The sequence below is a fragment of the Odocoileus virginianus genome, chromosome X (genome assembly GCF_023699985.2).
Source record: "Odocoileus virginianus isolate 20LAN1187 ecotype Illinois chromosome X, Ovbor_1.2, whole genome shotgun sequence".
Lineage (NCBI taxonomy): Eukaryota > Metazoa > Chordata > Mammalia > Artiodactyla > Cervidae > Odocoileus > Odocoileus virginianus.
In genome coordinates this window covers 52055614-52075711 of record NC_069708.1, presented here as the reverse complement: position 1 = coordinate 52075711, position 20098 = coordinate 52055614, and the positions used below count along the sequence as shown (strand labels likewise).

The 20098-nt window shown below is 37.8% G+C and overlaps 1 protein-coding gene across 4 annotated transcripts in view; it reads right to left on the bottom strand.

The window, feature by feature from the left end:
- XKRX (XK related X-linked) overlaps nucleotides 1-20098 on the bottom strand; it is a 107891-nt gene that overhangs the window by 29377 nt on the left and 58416 nt on the right. The window contains exon 1 of one of the 4 annotated variants that reach the window (XM_020872971.2): nucleotides 1-20098. This exon is cut by the window's left edge and continues 17270 nt beyond it. The exons of the other annotated variants lie outside the window; for them this stretch is intronic. The gene's annotated coding sequence lies outside the window, so the exon portion shown is untranslated. 4 annotated transcript variants of the gene reach the window in all.

Here is a 20098-nt window from a genome sequence, read left to right as displayed (position 1 = left end):
CAGACTCCCATAATGTGTTCTGAGCTACACAAGATATAGTTACTTGAGACAGGGAGCTACATTAATGACTGTGCAGACCCTTCAGGTTTTGAAGACTCCATCACTTAGGTCAGAAAAGAATAAGGAGTATGGAAAAAATCTCTGTACCTTCCTCTCAGTTTTGCTATGAACATTAAAATACCCTAAAAAATAAACTCCTTGTGGTTGTCAAGGTTGGGGGTGTTGGGGAGGGATGGATTGGGAGTTTGGGATTAGTAGATGCAAACTAGAGGGTGAATAAAGAAAAAAGTTCTACAGTATAGCACAGAGAACTATATTCAATATCCTGTGATAAATCAGAATGGAAAAGAATACGAAAAAGAATGTTTATATATATAACTGAGTCACCTTGCTGTATAGCAGAAATTAACACAACATTGTAAATCAACTATACTTCAATAAAACTAAGTAGAAAATAAAGTCTTAATAAAAAAAAGAAAAATAAGAAATACCAGTTTCTCTTCCTAGCTCTGCCACTAACTGGCTCTGTGTGTATGTGTATAAATATTTATCGAGGACTTTTCTTCCTTTTACTATCCATTCATGTACCTTAAACGTTATAGGATATTGTTTTGTGTCCATATATTTTACATAAATGTAATTATACAGAATTTTATGCAAGTTTTTTCCTCAATAGTATGGTTTTGATACATTTTACTCAGTTCTATGTTGCTGTATATAGTTATAATTCATTTCAACTGCTTTATGGAATTTCGTCAGATGAATACACCATAATTTATGTATTCATTCTGTTCATAGTAATTTAGGTTGTTTTTCATTTTTTATTATCACAAGCCAAAACCTTCAGTGGACATCTGTACATGCATGTTTCCTTGTTCCCACATGGAAGAGTTTCTCTTGATGAAAACTCCTTAAGTATGTCATGTGGCAACCTGGATGGGAGGGGTTTGGGGGAGAGTGGATACATGTATATGGGTGGCTAAGTACCTTTGCTGTCCACCTAAAACTAGCACAACATTGTTAATCGGCTATACTCCAATATAAAATAAAAGTTAAAAAAATAAAAAATAAAAATCCATGAGTGGTATACACCTGAAACTAACACAACATTGTAAATAAACTATACTTCAATCAAGTAAGCAAGCAATAAATTAACAACAAAATGTATGATTAAAGAAATCCATAAGTGGAATTACTTGGTCACAGGGTAGGCGTAAGTTCAGCTTTAGTAGACAGTGGCAAATACTCTTCCAAAGTAGTTATACCAATTTACACTACCATCAATGGTGGAAGAAAGTTCCAACTGATCCATGTTTTTATCAGTGCATGGTACTGTAGATCGTTCTTCATTTTAACCTCTCTGGTGGATGTGTGGTGGGATTGCATTGTAATTTTAAGTTTTAATTCCCATGACAACTACTGAGATCAAGCACATTCCATAGGTCTATCATCTGATATGCTTTCCTAAAGCAGATATGGACAACAACAAGGAAGAGGTGAGAGAAAGGGTGTATGGGGGTAGACTAAGGGATGTGGGTGAGATAAGAACACTGTAGAAAGGAGAGTCTAAGAGCAGTAAATTACACTTTCTGAGCAGACCAGTTTTTTTCAAAGGGCTAGGCAAGTGTACACAGATTAAGGAGTCTCTTAAGTTCTGCAGCTAAAGGTGTTATAAAGGTGCATGTGAACGGGTATGTTAAACATGTATGAAGTAAATCATAAACATCTGGCAAGGGTCAAAAGTTAAGTTCTCTTTTCTACAACAGCAGCAGCTCTGGATACTTCCTGGCACATTTCACCAAGTCAAGCTCCCAGTGTGTTCTCAAGGTACTCATCTCAGAAAATGACAGATCTGGCCTTGTGGATTCCATTTACAAGACCACATGATGCCAATGTTAAAGAGTAAAGAATGGTAAATATTCTTCACTTCCTGCTTTATTGAAGTATGATTGACAAAATAAAATTGTAAAGATTTAAGGTGTACAACATGATGTTTTGATATATGTATACATTTGATACATGTATATATTCATCTAACTCAATGAAACTATGAGCCATGCCATGTAGGGCCACCCAAGATGGATGGGTCATGGTGGAGAGTTCTGACAAAATGTGGTCCACTGGAGAAGGGAATGGCAAACCACTTCAGTATTCTTGCCTTGAAAACCCCATGAACAGTATGAAAAGGCAAAAAGATAGGACAGGAAAGATGAACTCCCCATGTCGGTAGGTGCCCACTGGAGATCAGTGGAGAAATAACTCCAGAAAGAATGAAGAAACGGAGCCAAAGCAAAAATAACACCCACTTGTGGATATGACTTGTGATGGAAGCAAGGTCCGATGCTGTTAAGAGCAATATTGCATAGGAACCTGGAATGTTAGGTCCAAGAATCAAGGCAAATTGGAAGTGGTCAAACAGGAGATGGCAAGAGTGAACAGCAACATTTTAGGAATCAGCAAACTAAAATGGACTGGAATGGATGAATTTAACTCAGATGACCATTATATCTACTACTGTGGAGAGCCATCATAGTCAATGGATGGAGTAGCCATCATAGTCAACAAAAGAGTCCAAAATGCAGTACTTGCATGCAATCTCAAAAATAACAGAATGATCTTTGTTGTTCATTTGATCTCGCATGTTCATTTCCAAAGCAAACAGTTCAATACCACAGTAATCCAAGTCTATGCCCCAACCAGTAACACTGAAGAAGCTGAGGTTGAATGGTTCTATGAAGACCTATAAGACCGTCTAGAACTAACACCCAAAAAAGCTGTCCTTTTCATTATAGGGGACTGGAATGCAAAAGTAAGAAGTCAAGAAACACCTGGAGTAACAGGCAGATTTGGCCTTGGAGTACAGAATGAAGCAGGACAAAGGCTAATAGAGTTTTGCCAAGAGAACACACTGGTCATAGCAAACACCCTCTTCCAATGACACAAGAGAAGACTCTACACATGGACATCACCAGATGGTCAACACCGAAATCAGACAGATTATATTCTTTGCAGCCAAAGATGGAGAAGCTCTATACAGTCAGGAAAAAAAAAAAAAAAGACCAGGAGCTGATTGTGGCTCAGATCAAGAACTCCTTATTGCCAAATTCAGACTTAAATTGAAGAAAGTAGGGAAAACCACTAGACCATTCAGGTATGACCTAAATCAAATCCCTTCTGATTATACAGTGGAAGTGAGAAATAGATTCAAGGGATTAGCTCTTACAGACAGAAGAACTCTTACAGAACTTCTTACAGAAGGCTCTTATAGCCTGAAGAACTATGGACGGAGTTTGTGACATTGTACAGGAGACAGGGATCAAGACCATCCCCAAGAAAAAGAAATGCAAAAAAGCAAAATGGCTGTCTGAGGAGGCCTTACAAATAGCTGTGAAAAAAAGAGAAGCTAAAAGCAAAGGAAAAAAGGAAAGATATAGCCATTTGAATGCAGAGTTCCAAAGAATAGCAGGGAGAGATAAAAAAGCCTTCTTCAGCGATCAATGCAAAGAAATAGAGGAAAACAATAGAATGGGAAAGACTAGAGATCTCTTCAAGAAAATTAGAGATACCAAGGGAAAATTTCATGCAAAGATGGGCACAATAAAGGACAGAAATATCATGAACCTAACAGAAGCAGAAGATATTGAGAAGAAGTGGCAAGAATACACAGAGGAACTATACAAAAAAGATCTTCATGACCCAGATGATCACAAAGGTGTGATCACTCACCTGGAGCCAGACATCCTGGAATGTGAAGTCAAGTGGGCTTTAGGAAGCATCACTATGAATAAAGCTAGTGGAGGTGATGGAATTCCAGTTGAGCTATTTCAAATTGTAAAAGATGATGCTGTGAAAGTGCTGCATTCAATAGGCCAGCAAATTTGGAAAACTCAGCAGTGGCCACAGGACTGGAAAAGTCAGTTTTCATTTCAATCCCAAAGAAAGGCAATGCCAAAGAATGTTCAAACTACTGCACAATTGCCCTCATCTCACACACTAGTAAAGTCATGCTCAAAATTCTCCAAGCCAGGCTTCAGCAATACATGACCTATGAAATTCCAGATGTCTTAGAAAAGGCAGAGGAACCAGAGATCAAATTGCAACATCTGCTGGATCATCAAAAAAGCAAGAGAGTTCCAGCAAAACATCTATTTCTGCTTTATCAACTATGCCAAAGCCTTTGACTGTGTGGATCACAATAAACTGTGGAAAATTCTGAAAGAGATAGGAATACCAGACCACCTGACCTGTCTCCTGAGAAATCTGTATTCAGGCCAGGAAGCAAAAGTTAGAACTGGACATGGAACAACAGGCTGGTTCCAAATAGGAAAAGGAGTACATCAAGGCTGTATATTGTCACCCTGTTTATTTAACTTATATGCAGAGTACATCATGAGAAAGGCTGAGCTGGATGAAGCACAAGCTGGAATCAAGATTGCCAGGAGAAATATCAATAACCTCAGACATGCAGATGACACCACCTTTATGCAGAATGTGAAGAAGAACTAAAGAGCCTCTTGATGAAAATGAAAGAGGAGAGAGAAAAAGTTGGCTTAAAACTCAACATTCAGAAAACTAAGATCATGGCATCTGGTCCCATAGCTTCATGGCAAATAGATGGGGAAACAGTGGAAACAGTGACAGACTATTTTGGGGAGCTCCAAAATCACTGCAGATGGTGACTGCAGCCATGAAATTAAAAGATGCTTGCTCCTTAGAAGAAAAGTTATGAGCAACCTAGACAGCATATTAAAAAGCAGAGACACTACTTTGCCAACAAACGTCCGTCTAGTCAAGGCTATAGTTTTTCCAATAGTTATGTATGGATGTGAGAGTTGGACTATAAAGAAAGCTGAGTGCTGAAGAATTGATGCTTTTGAACTGTGGTGGTGGAGAAGATTCTTAAGAGTCCCTTGGACTGCAAGGATATCTAACCAGTCCATCCTAAAGGAAATCAGTCCTGAATATTCATTGGAAGGACTGATGCTAAAAATGAAACTCCTTTGGCCACCTGATGTGAAGAACTGACTCATCTGAAAAGACCCTGATGCTTGGAAAGATTGAAGGCAGGAGAAGGGGATGACAGAGAATGAGATGGTTGGATGGCATCACTGACTCAATGGACATGAGTTTTTGTAAACTCCAGGAGTTGGTGATGGACAGGGAGGCCTGCAGTGCTGCAGTCCATGGGGTCACAAAGAGTAGGACATGACTGAGCAACTGAACTGAACTGATACATTGTGAAATGATTACTACAATCAAGCTAATTAATGTATCCATCACCTCAAAGTACTTTTTAAAAAAAATAAATATTCTTTTTACTGAGCACCAATCAAACAGAATTTTCTACAGTATTCAATAATAGATTGTAAAGTAACATGGTTTAGAGTACAGTATTCAAACCTTCATATGCATGTGAAACCCTTGAATATCTGTTACAATACAAATTCTGACTCTGGAAGTATGAGGTGATGCCTGAGATTCTGCATTTCTAACAAGCTCCTGCATGCTGCGGATCTAGGACCACTCTTTGTGTTTAGAACACGAGCTGTGAATCAGACAGACCTGCGTTTAAATCCCAGCTCTGCTTTCTTAGCTGTGAAATCTCTGGTAAGCTTATTCTCTCTGAGCCTTACATTTCCTCACCTATAAAAAGATGAAAACAATTACTGACTTCATAGGGTTTTTGTGAAGTTTAAGTAAAATAATGCATATAAAACATGTATTGTGCTGTGTATGGAGAGAGTAATTGATAAATGCCAGCTATTGCTAATATTCTATGAACTGGCACACCTACACATTATGATACTCTGAAGACTGTGCTTCAGAATGATTATGTGGAAGCACTGCAAGAGCCTAGATTAATCAGAGAGAGGCAGATTGAATCATATTTAGTCATACTTTATGTTAGGCTTACTTTATTATATTCTAAGTCTTTGAAAATTGAGACTTCATCTGTTTCAGTCAGGGTCCCAGCAGGAGACAGATGGTACACTCAAATTAGCATAATTAGTGGAAAGTTTAACAAAAGTACTATCCACAAAAGTGTGAGCAGAGTATAGGAAAACAAAGAAGGATATAAGATAGTGCAGTAACTTGGGGCTGTTACCACTCCTACACCCAAAACGATGATGGGAGGAGGCACATACCAGAAAAAAGAGAATGTGGTGTATAAGGGTCCCCTTGAAAGGCACTATGACCTTTATTTTTATTAAAGGAATAATAGCAGCCAGCCAGAGGCAATCCTATTGGAAGAAGCCAGGAACACTCTGACCTTAGTTTCTTTTCTCCCTTTCCAGTCCCACCAGGGATCTCCACTGCCCAAACCCTACCAGAGGCCAAGAAAGAAAGGGAACACACTGATGTAATCCATATAGATTAGCTTCCTGGGGCACAGAGAAGGGTATAAGAGGGAAGAGGGTGGACCAGGAGGGATAGGCAAAAATATCTGGTGCACTATTCATGACACGTGTACTCAACCAAACTACTATCCAGAACAGAATTCTATTCTTCTGACCAAACCAAAAAAGAACAGACTACCGTTTTAGTGTTAGTCACTCAGCCATGTCTGACTCTGTGACCCCATGGACTGTAGCCCACCAAGTTCCTCTGTCCATGGAATTCTCCAGGCAAGAATCTTGGAGTGGGTTGCTTGTTTTAGACAAAGCTAAACTCAACTAGTTTATCACCAACTAATCCCAGGTGGCACTGGCAGTAAAGAATCCGCCTGCCAAGGAAGCTATGGTACATATACACAATGGAATATTACTCAGCCATTAAAAAGAATTCATTTGAATCAGCTCTAATGAGATGGATGAAACTGGAGCCCATCATACAGAGTGAAGTAAGCCAGAAAGATAAAGACCAATACAGTATACTAACACATATATATGGAATTTAAAAAGATGGTAACGATAACCCAATATGCAAAACAGAAAAAGAGACACAGATGTACAGAACAAACTTTTAGACTCTGTGGGAAAAGGCGAGGGTGGGATGTTCTGAGAGAATAGCATTGAAACAAGTATACTATCAAGGGTGAAACAGATCACCAGCCCAGGTTGGTTGCATGAGACAAGTGCTCAGGGCTGGTGCACTGGGAAGACCCAGAGACATGGGATGGGGAGGGAGGTGGGAGGGGGGATTGGGATGGGGAACACATGTAAATCCATGGCTGATTCATGTCAATGTATGGCAAAAACCACTACAATATTGTAAAGTAATTAACCTCCAACTAATAAAAATAAATGGAAAAAAAAAAGAATCCGCCTGCCAATGCAGGAGATGTAAGAGACACAAGTTTAATCCCTGGGTCAGGAAGATCCTCTGGAGGAGGGAATGGCAGCCCACTCCAGAATCCCATGAACAGAGGAGCCTGGTGGGCTACTGTTCATAGAGCTGCAAAGAGTTGGACACTACTGAAGCAACTGAGCATGCACACATGCAAAGATCAATAACTTCCACAGTATTTCTCCATCAGATGTTCTACAATCACCCAAAACTCAACACAGCTAAAACTGAAATCATCTTCCTCTACCACCATAACCAACTTCCCCATTTCCATCAAAGGTGGTCTTTGATATGTCAATCTCTCAGCCTTAAAACATTCTTCCCTTTCCTTCTTGTATATGTAAATCTTACCTACTTACCTTTAAGTTGTAACTCAAACACTTCTCCCTCCTCCAAAAGGTCTTCCCCCAGCTACTTTAGCATACAGTGATTTCCCTTTTCTTGGACCCTCATTGCCAGTTATTTAGTCCCTAATGTCAGGGATTGCTATTTACCTAGCTTGGGGTATGCATACCATTGCCCCAACTAGATAGTACACTTCTTGAAGGCAAGAACTATGTCTTAACTTTATTTTTTTCTCCTTGTCAAGACCAAGCATCTTGAGACTTGCTGAATGTAAGTCTATGACAAACACCTGAAGAATGAAAAATAGGGAAAGAATAGCTGAGTTCAAATTTTTAATTCCATTTTTCTATGAGAGCATCTCAGAAAAAGGCTCTCTGAGGAACTAATGACCTTATGTAGAAATATGCAAGCACAAAGGACAGCTTTGCTCTCATCTATCCACTTGACATTTTAAAAACTCTTCAAATAACCCTTGGGTTAAATAGAGAATCAAAACAGAAATTAAAAACTGTTTAGAAATGATGAGCAAGGAAATCAATGTGCACCAAAACCCATATAAGCAGCTAAAGTGCTATGCATAAGAAAGCTGTAACATTAAATTCATTTATTTGTTGATATATTCAAATATATTTCAAATGATAATATATTAATTATCCTGACTGACAAAAATGAATTAAAGTAAACTCAAGAATACACATAAATAAAAGAAGGAAAGAATTAAATATTTTTTCAAAATTAATGGCCCATTTCTCACTAGTCTTCTTTCTTACAACAAAAACAAACCCTGGACAAAAATAACAATTAAGCATAAGAAGACTCTGAAAAGGGGAAAGAAGAAAGTAGACTGCCTGGAGACTTTAGGATGTGAGGAACACTACAGTCCTAAGTTGCCTGGGATTTCTTTTTGCTTCTCATATATTATAGATAGGGCACTAGAGAAGCCTACAACCAGAAATTGTCAAAAGGCCCAGACCAAGAAAAGTTCCAAGAAAATATTGTTCCCTTTAGTTAAACAATTAAGGGAATGGTGGCCTAGTAGAACAGAAAATCTTTTTGATAATACCCAACCTACTCTAAATATGAAAGGAAAAAATGTTCCTTCCCTGTGGTGTGAGCAATACCAAATACAGCCACCCATGTCTGGCCCCACATGGCAGCAATTAGACATGGAGAGTTGGCCCTCTGTCTCCCCCACAGGGGTAATATCAGTGGGATCAAACAGAGGGCAGAACTTCCAACCCACCTTCCTAGTAACAAAGAAGTGGAACAAGGCAATGCAGGATAGTGATAGCTGGCACTCCATTTCCCCACTGGAATGTTAGTGGAACCATCCCCACCTGGCAGCAGTGAGGTAGTGAGAGTCAACATCCCCATTCCCCATTCTTCCCTCTGGCAGTGGGGAGGGTCTAGCAGGGAGCTAAACTTCCACCCCCTCCCAGCAATAACAGGAAAGAAATGAACGGAGCCTCAGGGGGACTGTGGGTAAATGAAAAAAGGACAGAATTTATAACAATGAAGTCTAAGAAAATAAGAAAAAAAGACTATGGGGCTGAGGAAGTATTCAATATTTGAAGAAATGATGGCTGAAAACTTCCCAAAGGATAAAATGTGGATATTAGTAGACTGCGATAAGTTACTCACATATAAATGTAACAATGAGAACAACTACTAAAAAAATCTATTAAAATACTCAAAACCTATATAGACAAATCAAAATGAAATTCTTTAAAAATGTTCAAGTAACACACAGCAAGGCAGAAAAAATTGAGAAGAACAAAAGGCAAAGGGAACAAACAAACAAAAATTAAACAGCAACAAATATAAGCCTTAACATAGCAACAATTACACTGAATGTAAATGACCTAAGTAAACCCACTAAAAAATGAGTTTGGCAAAGTGGTTTAAAAAAAAGATACATGACCCAACTATGTTGTCTACAAGAAATCCAATGCAAACATAATGGCATAGCTAGGTTGAAAAGAAAAGGATATAAAAAGATATACCATGCAAATAGTGTGAAAAGATAAAATAGACTCTGGAACAAAGAAAATTATCAGAGACAGAGAAGGACATTACATAATGATAAAATGTTTAATTCTGCAAGAATACATATCAAATCTAAGTGTGTATATACCAAGCAACGGAGATGCAAAGTACTTTATAAAGCAAAAACAAATTGAAATGAAAAGACAAATAAATACACAATCCACTTAGAAAGTTCAATATCCTTCTCTCAACAACTGACCGAACTATTAGAAAATCAGCAAGGATACAGAAGAATTGAACAACAATATCAACCAACATTTGTAAAACATTTAACCCAATAGCAGAACAGATAGTCTTCTCAAAAGCCCATGGAATACTGACCAAGATAGACCATTTCTTAGACCATAAAATAAATCTGAACAAATTTAAAAGAACCAAAAATAGAAAAGTATGTCCTCTGACCACTGTGAAACCAAACTAGAAATCAGTAACAGAAAAACAACAGGAAAATCTCCAAACATTTGGAAATTAAGCAACTCACATATAAACATATCATGAATAAAAAAAATCCCAAGGGAAACTTTAAAAATACATTGAACTGAATAAAAATGAAAATACAATATAATTTGCAGGATGCAGGCAAAAGCAGTGCCAAGAGAGAAATTTATAGCACTAAATCCTTACATTAGAAAACAGGAAAACTCTCAAAAAATAATCTAAGTTCCTATCCTACTTTAAGAAATTATAAAAAAAACAGCAGTAAAATAAACTCAAAGCAAAGAAGGAAGGACATCATAATGATAAGAACAGAAATCAATAAAATTGAAAACAGAAAAACTACAGAAAATCAATGGGAAAAAAGCTGGTTCTTTGGGGGAAAAAAAATCAACAAATTTGATAAAACTTTAGAAAGACTAGCCAGGAAAATAAGATGTAATTTATCAACATCAGGAATAAAAGAGGAAATACTGCCACAGAACTTGTATACATCAACAGCATAAGGGAATACCATGAACAACTTTACACAGATAGATCTGACAACTTACATGAAATGGACCAGTTCCTTGAAAAGCACAAATTATCACAACTCATTCAATATGAAATAATTTCATTAGTTCTATAACTATTAAGAAAATTAAACTCATAGTTTAAAAACTGCTGAAAGTGAGATCTCCAAGCCCAAATGGTTTTATTAGAGAACTCTATCAAACCACTTAAAGAAATAACATTAATAATATACAATCTCTTTCAGAACAAAGGAAGAAATTCCAAATCACATAATGATGGCAATATTATCTTGAGATAAAAATCAGATAAATCCAGCAGTAAAAGAAGAAAACTACAGTGCATTATCACTGATGAGCAGACTCAAAAATCCTCAACAAAATATGAACAACTAGAATTCAGCAACATATGAAAAAAATTATGCATCATGATTAGTCACTCAGTCATGTCCGACTCTCTGCGACCCCATGGACTATACCCCTCCAGGTTCCTCTGTCCATGGGATTTACCAGGCAAGAACACTGGAGTGGGTTGCCATTTCCTCCTCCAGCGGATCTTCCCAACCCAGGGATCAAACCCAGGTCTCTTGCATTGCAGATGGATTCTTAACCATCTGAGCCACCAGGGAAGCCCCAATATATAAAAATAATTATGCCCACGACTAAGTGAGGTATATTCCCCAGATACAAGGCTGGCTAAATATTTGAAAATAAATGTAATCCAACTATCAACAGACTTTAAAACAAAAAACATACTGTCATTTCAAATGATGTATAAAAAGTGTTTGACTAAATTAAACATCTGTTCATGATAAAAGCTTTCAGCAAATAAGGAATACAAGATAACTTCATTAACCTAGTGGAGAACATCCATGAAAAATCAGAGCTAACATCTTCCTTAAGACTGAAAGACTGCAGAAGATGAAGCCGGCCGTGGACGAGATGTTTCCCGAGGGAGCCGGGCCGTATGTGGACCTGGACAAGGTGAGTCGGGCCGTGCCGGGCCGGGCCGAGAGAAGGCAGTGGCCTGCAGGGCCCAGCACTCGCCCTCCCCGCGGTGCCTGCCTTAGCGCTGGGCCCCTGGGAAGCCTATGGGCGGCGGCCGGGGCTGAGGCAGGAGGCAGCACTGGGCTCCTGATGGACTTGGCAGCCAATGAAAAGGCAGTTCATGCAGACTTTTTCAATGATTTTGAAGATCTCTTTGACGATGATGATATCCAGTGAGGTGTGTCCAGCGGTGCATTTGGTCAAGCTTCGCCACGTGGTGGTGTGGTGAGTCTCCTTAAAGGACAGTTTCAGGTGGTTCCAGAGAACTTGTGGGAATCGCTAGAATTTAGGAGATGATTAGCCAAGAAAGAGAAGAAGGTTTTAACCATCTGGAGGAGGCCTGTTAAACTCTGAATGTGGCCAGCTTTTGTCCTTAACTTCAGTTAAAATAAAGTGATGTTATTACTTGCAAAAAAAAAAAAAAAGACAAAGACTGAATGCTTTCAGAAACAAGGTAAAAATGTCTTCCTCTAACCACTGCTATTCAACAAAGTACTAGACATTCTAATCACACAATAAAGCAAGAAAAATGAAATAAATGGAGAAAAGATTGGAAAGGAAGAAATATAATGACCTATTTATAGATGACATGATTGTCTGTGTAGAAATTCTGAAGGAAGACATGCACATATGCACACACACACACAAACAAACAAACTATTGATACTACACACAATAAGTTGGATGGATCTAAAAGGAATTCTGTTGAGTGAAAAATCGAATCTCAAAAGACTATGTAGTGTATGATTCCATTTATATAACATTCTCAGTGATAAAATTATAGAGATGAAGAACAGATAAGTGGTTGCCAAGACTTAGAGAAAGAAAGATGACTGTGACTATAAAGGGGTACAATGATGAATCTATCTGGTTAAGAAACAGTATTATTATGGTGGTGGTTATAAAAATCTATACATGTATTGCAAACATTATCCTCAATGGTGAAAAATTGAAAACATTTCCCCTAAAATCAGGAACAAGACAAGGGTGCCCACTCTCACCACTACTATTCAACATAGTTTTGGAAGTTTTAGTCACAGCAATCAGAGGAGAAAAAGAAATAAAAGGAATCCGGAATAGAAAAGAAGAAGTTAAACTCTTACTGTTTGCAGATGACAGGATCCTTTACATAGAAAACCCTAAAGACTCCACCAGAAAATTACTAGAGCTAAGCAATGAATATAGCAAAGTTGCAGGATATAAAATTAACACACAGAAATCCCTTGCATTCTTATACACTAACAGTGAGAAAACAGAGAAATTAAGGAAAGAATACCATTCACCATTGCAACAAAAAGAATAAAATACTTAGGAATAAATCTACCTAAAGAAACAAAAGACCTATATATAGAAAACTATAAAACACTGGTGAAAAAAATCAAAGATGACACAAATAGATGGAGAAATATATCATGTTCATGGATTAGAAGAATTAATATAGTGAAAATTAATATACTACCCAAAGCAATCTATAGATTCAATGCAATCCCTACCAAGCTACCAATGGTATATTTCACAGAACCAGAACAAATAATTTCACAATTTGTATGGAGATACAAAAAAAACCTTGAATAGCCAAAGCAATCTTGAGAAAGAAGAATGGAACTGGAGCACTCAACCGGCCTGACTTCAGACTATACTACAAAGATATAGTCATCAAGACAGTATGGTACTGGCACAAAGACAGAAATATAGATCAATGGAACAAAATAGAAAGCCCAGAGATAAATACACACACCTATGGACACCTTATCTTTGACAAAGGAGGCAAAAATAAACAATGGAGAAAAGACAATCACTTTAACAAATGGTGCTGGGAAAACTGGTCAACCACTTGTAAAAGAACAACACTAGAACATTTTCTAACACCATACACAAATATAAACTCGAAATGGATTAAAGATCTAAATGTAAGACCAGAAACTATAAAACCCCTAGAGGAAAACGTAGGCAAAACACTCTCTGACATAAATCACAGACCCTCCTCCCAGAGTAATGGAAATAAAAGCAAAAATAAACAAATGGGACCTAATGAAACTTAAAAGCTTTTGCACAACAAAGGAAACTATAAGCAGGGTGAAAAGACAACCTTCAGAATGGGATAAAATAATAGCAAATGAAGAAACAGACAAAGGATTAATCTCAAAAATATACAAGCAACTCCTGCAGCTCAATTCCAGAAAAATAAATGACCCAATCAAAAAGTGGACCAAAGAACTAAACAGACATTTCTCCAAAGAAGACATACAGATGACTAACAAACACATGAAAAGATACTCAATATCACTCATTATCAGAGAAATGCAAATCAAAACCACAATGAGGAAAAAAAATTAAAAAAAAAAAACACAATGAGGTACCATCTCATGCCAGTCAGAATGGTTGCTATCAAAAAGTCTACAAACAATAAATGCTGGAGAGGGTCCAGAGAAAAGGGAACCCTCTTACACTGTTGGTGGGAATGCAAACTAGTACAGTCACTATGGGGAACAGTGTGGAGATTCCTTAAAAAACTGGAAATAGAACTGCCATATGACCCAGCAATCCCATCGCTGGTCATACACACCAAGAAAACCAGAATTGAAAGAGACATATGTACCCTAAAATTTATCACAGCACAGTTTACAATAGCTTGGACATGGAAGCAATCTAGATGCCCATCGGCAGACAAATGGATAAGAAAGCTGTGGTACATATACACAATGGAATATTACTCAGCTATTAAAAAGAATGCATTTGAATTAGTTCTAATGAGGTGGGTGAAGTTCAGTTCAGTTCAGTCGCTCAGTCGTGTCCGACTCTTTGTAACTACATGAACTACAGCACGCCAGGCCTCCCTGTCCATCAACAACTCCTGGAGTCCACCCAAACCCATGTCCATCGAGTCAGTGATGCCATCCAACCACCTCATCCTCTGTCGTCCACTTCTCCTGTCCTCAATCTTTCCCAGCATCAGGGTCTTTTCCAATGAGTCAGCTCTTCACATCAGGTCACCAAAGTACTGGAGTTTCAGCTTCAACATCAGTCCTTCCAATGAACACCCAGGACTGATCTCCTTTAGGATGGACTGGTTGGATCTCCTTGCAGTCCAAGGGACTCTCAAGAGTCTTCTCCAACACCACAGTTCAAAAGCATCAATTCTTCAGTGCTCTGATTTCTTTATAGTCCAACTCTCATATCCATACATAACCACAGGAAAAACCATAGCCTTGACTAGACAGACTGGAGCCTATTATACAGAGTGAAGTAAGTCAGAAAGAAAAACACCAATACAGTATATTAATGCATATTTATGGAATTTAGAAAGATGGTAACGATGACCCTATATGCGAAACAGCAAAAGAGACACAGATGTAAAAATAGACTTTTGGATTCTGTGGGAGAAGGCAAGGGTGGGATGATTTGAGAAAATACCATTGAAACATGTATATTACCATATGTGAAACAGATTGCCAGTCCAGGTTCAATGCATGAGACAGGGTGCTCAGGGCTGCTGCACTGGGATGACCCTGAGGGATGGGATAGGGAGGGAGGTGGGAGGGGGGTTCAGGATGGGGAACACATGTACACCCGTGGCTGATTCATGTCAATGTATGGCAATAACTACTACAATACTGTAAAGTAATTAGCCTCCAATTAAAATTAATTAATTAATTTAAAAATATCTATACATGAAGACCCAGAGGAATCGGATGGAGAGGGAGGTGGGAGGGGGGATCGGGATGGGGAACAGATGTAAATCCATGGCTGATTCATGTCAATGTATGACAAAAAACACTATAATATTGTAAAGTAATTAGCCTCCAACTAATAAAAATAAATGAAAGAAAAATAAAATATCTATACATGTGTTAAAATTGCCCTGAATTTCAGGGACAACTGGATTCCACCTGCAAAAGAATGAATTGGACCACTTGCTCATACCATTCATGAAAATTAATTTTAAACGGTTGAACCTAAGTATAAGGGATAAAATTATACAACTCTTCTAAGAAAACAGGCATAAATCTTCATGAACTTGGATTATATAGTGGTTTCTTAGATAAGATACCCAAAGCACAAATAACAAAAGGAATAAGAGATAAATGGACTTCATCTATTTTTTAAAATTTTGCTGGAAATGACACCATTAAGCAAGTAAAAACACGACTCATATGATGGGAGAAAACTTTGCAAGCCACATACCTGATAAAGTTCTTGAATCAAAAATGTATAAATAACTCTTACCACTGAACAATAAAAAGACAAGCAAGCAAGCTTTTCAAATAGATGGAAGATTTGAATAGATACATCTCCAAAGAAGATATACAAATGGCCTATAAGTACATAAAAAGATGCCCAACATCATCAGACATCAGAGAAATGTAAATTTAAAAACTGGAAACAGAACTGCCATATGACCCAGCAATCCCACTTCTGGGCATACACACCGAGGAAACCAGATCTGAAAGAGACACGTGCACCCCAATGTTCATCGCAGCACTGTTTATAATAGCCAGGACATGGAAGCAACCTAGATGCCCATCAGCAGACGAATGGATAAGGAAGCTGTGGTACATATACACCATGGAATATTACTCAGCCATTAAAAAGAATTCATCTGAATCAGTTCTAATGAGATGGATGAAACTGGAGCCCATTATACAGAGTGAAGTAAGCCAGAAAGATAAAGACCATTACAGTATACTAACACATATATATGGAATTTAGAAAGATGGTAACAATAACCCTATATGCAAAACAGAAAAAGAGACACAGATGTACAGAACAGACCTTTGGACTCTGTGGGAGAAGGTGAGGGTGGGATGTTTCGAGAGATCAGCATCGAAACATGTATATTATCTAGGGTGAAACAGATCACCAGCCCAGGTTGGATGCATGAGACAAGTGCTCGGGCCTGGTGCACTGGGAAAACCCAGAAGGATCGGGTAGAGAGGGAGGTGGGAGGGGGGATCGGGATGGGGAATACATGTAAATCCATGGCTGATTCATGTCAATGTATGACAGGGGCCACTACAATATTGTGAAGTGATTGGCCTCCAACTAATGAAAATAAATGAAAAAAAAAAACCCACAATGAGATACCTCATCACACACTGCAGGATGGCTATAATCAGAACGATAGATAATAAAAGTACTATCAAAGAGTGGCACAGCTGGAACCTTCATACACTGATGGTGGAATTGTAAATGGTATAACTGCTTTGAAAAACAATCTGGCAGTTCCTTAACAATTTGTTTCCCATATGACTCAGCAATTCCATGCCTAGGTGTATGATCAAGAGAAATAAAAAGATAGGCCCATACAAAATTTTGAACATGATGTCATCACAGCAATATTCCTAAGAGCCAAAAAAATAAAAATAAAAACAACCCAAAATCTGCATCAACTGATGAATGGATAAACAAAATGCCGCATATCCAATGTAATTGAATATTATTTAGCAATAAAAATAAATGAAATACTAATACATGCTACAACATGGATGAATCTTCTAAATATTATGCTAAGTGTAAGAAGCCTTTCGTAAAAGACTACATATTGTATGATTCCATTTACATGAAATGTACAGAATAGGCAATCAATAGACAGAAAGTAAATTAGTGGTCACCTAAGACTAGGGGTGGGAAGGAAAGATGAGTGACTTCCAACAAAGAATACTCTACATAGCAAACTTTATATTAGAATTGAAGAAGAGATTCAAAATTTTCTAGACAAGCAAAAGGTAAAGGAGTTCATCAGCACTAGATAAGCCTGATAAAAAATGTTTAAGAGACTTCTTTAAGCCAAAACAAAAGGTCACCAATTAGTAACAGGAAAACATATGAAAGAAAAATTTCATTGGTAAAGGTAAATATACAGTAAAATTCATAAAATCTAAAAAGGGGCTGGATTAATCACTTATAAGGCTAGAAGAAGGTTAAAAGACAAAAGTAGTAAAAAATAACTACAACCATTATAATTTGTCAATGGATACACAAGATAAAAAGATGGAAACTGTGATATCAAGAACATAAATCATGGGGAGGGAAGTAAAAATATAGAGTTCTGGAATACATTCATACTTAAGTTCTTATCACATTAAAATAGACAGTTTGCTATAGGACTCAGGGAACACAAACCAAGGCTCTGTAACAACCCAGAGGGGTGGAATGGGGAGGGGGAGGGAGATTTAAGAGGAAGGGGACATATGTAGACCTAAAGCTGATTCATGTTGAAGTTTGGAAGAAACCAACATAACACTGGAAAGCAATTATTCTTTGATTAAAAATAAATAAAAAAAAACAGTTATAAGTTATTATATGTAAGCCTCATGGTAACCACTAAGCAGAAACTTATACACAAAACATACAGAGAAAGGGTGACAGAAAATCATCAAATCACAAAGGAAGAGAGCAAGAGAAGAGGAACTACAATCAGCCAAGGAAAACAATGAACAAACTTGCAATAAGTACACACCTATCAAAAATTACTTTAAATGTACATGCACTAAATTCTCCAGTCAAAAGACATAAAGTAGCTTGAATGTATATATACAAAAAAAAGACCCATATATATGCTGCATTCAAAATACTGAAAATGAAAGATGGGGAAATATATTCCATGCAAATGAAAACCAAAAGAAAGCTAGAATAGCTATACTTACATCAGACGATATAGACTTTAAGACAAAGACTGTAAAAAGAGAAAAAGTCATTACATCATGATAAAAGAGTCAACACATGAAGGGGATATAACATTTGTAAATACTTATGCACCTAACATAAGAGCATCTAAATAGATAAAGCAAATATTAACAGACCTAAAGTGAGAAACAACAACAAGACAAGACTCTACACATGGACATCACCAGATGGTCAACACCGAAATCAGATTGATTATATTCTTTGCAGTCAAAGATGGAGAAGCTCTATACAGTCAGCAGAAACAAGGCAAGGAGCTGACTGTGGCTCAGATCATGAACTCCTTATTGCAAAATTCAGACTTAAATTGAAAAAAGTAGGGAAACCACTAGACCATTCAGGTATTACCTAAATCAAAACCCATATGATTATACAGTGGAAGTGAGAAATAGATTCAAGGGATTAGATCTGACAGACAGAGCGCCTGAAGAACTATGGACAGAGGTTCATGACACTGTTCAGGAGACAGGGATCAGACCATCCCCAAAAAAAAGAAATGCAAAAAGGCAAAATGGTTGTCTGAGGAGGCCTTACAAATAGCTGTGAAAAGAAGAGAAGTGAAAGGCAAAGGAGAAAAGGAAAGAAATACCAATTAGAATGCAGAGTCCCAAAGAATAGCAGGGAGAGATAAGAAAGTCTTCTTCAGTGATCAATGCAAAGAAATAGAGGAAAACAATAGAATGGGAAAGACTAGAGATCTCTTCAAGAAAATTAGAGATACCAAGGGAATGTTTCATGCAAAGATGGGCACAATAAAGAACAGAAATATTATGGACCTAACAGAAGCAGAAGATATTAAGAAGAGGAGGCAAGAATGCACAGAAGATCTATACAAAAAAGATATTCATGACCCAGATAATCATGATGGTATAATCACTCATCTAGAGCCAGACATCCTGGAATGAGAAGTCAAGTGGGCTTAGGAAGCATCACGATGAACAAAGCTAGTGGAGGTGATGGAATTCCAGTTGAGCTATTTCAAATACTAAAAGATGCTGTCAAAGTGCCGCACTTAACAGACCAGCAAATTTGGAAAACTCAGCAGTGGCCACAGGACTGGAAAAGGTCAGTTTACGTTCCAATCCCAAAGAAAAGCAATGCCAAGAATGCTCAAACTACTGCTCAATTGCACACATCTCACACGCTAGTAATGTAATGCTCAAAATTCTCCAAGCCAGGCTTCAACAATACGTGAACCATGAACTTCCAGATGTTCAAGCTGGTTTTAGAAAAGGGAGAGAAACCAGAGATCAAATTGCCAACATCCGTTGGATCATAGAAAAAGCAAGAGAGTTCCAGAAAAACATCTACTTCAGCTTTACTGACTATGCCAAAGCCTTTGACTGTGTGGATCACAATAAACTGTGGATAATTCTGAAAGAGATGAGAATACCAGAGCACCTTACCTGCCTCCTGAGAAATCTGTATGCAGGGCAGGAAGTAACAGTTAGAACTGGACATAGAACAACAGACTGGTTTCAATTAGGGAAAGGAGTATGTCAAGGCTGTATATTGTCAACCTGCTTATTTAACTTATATAAAGAGTACATCATGAGAAAGACTGGGCTGGAGGAAGCACAAGCTGGAATCAAGATTGCCAGGAGAAATATCAATAACCTCGGATATGCAGATGACACCACCCTTATGCAGAATGTGAAGAACTAAAGAGCCTCTTGATGAAAGTGAAAGAGGAGAGGGAAAAAGTTGGCTTAAAACTCAACACTCAGCAGTTCGATCGGTAGCGG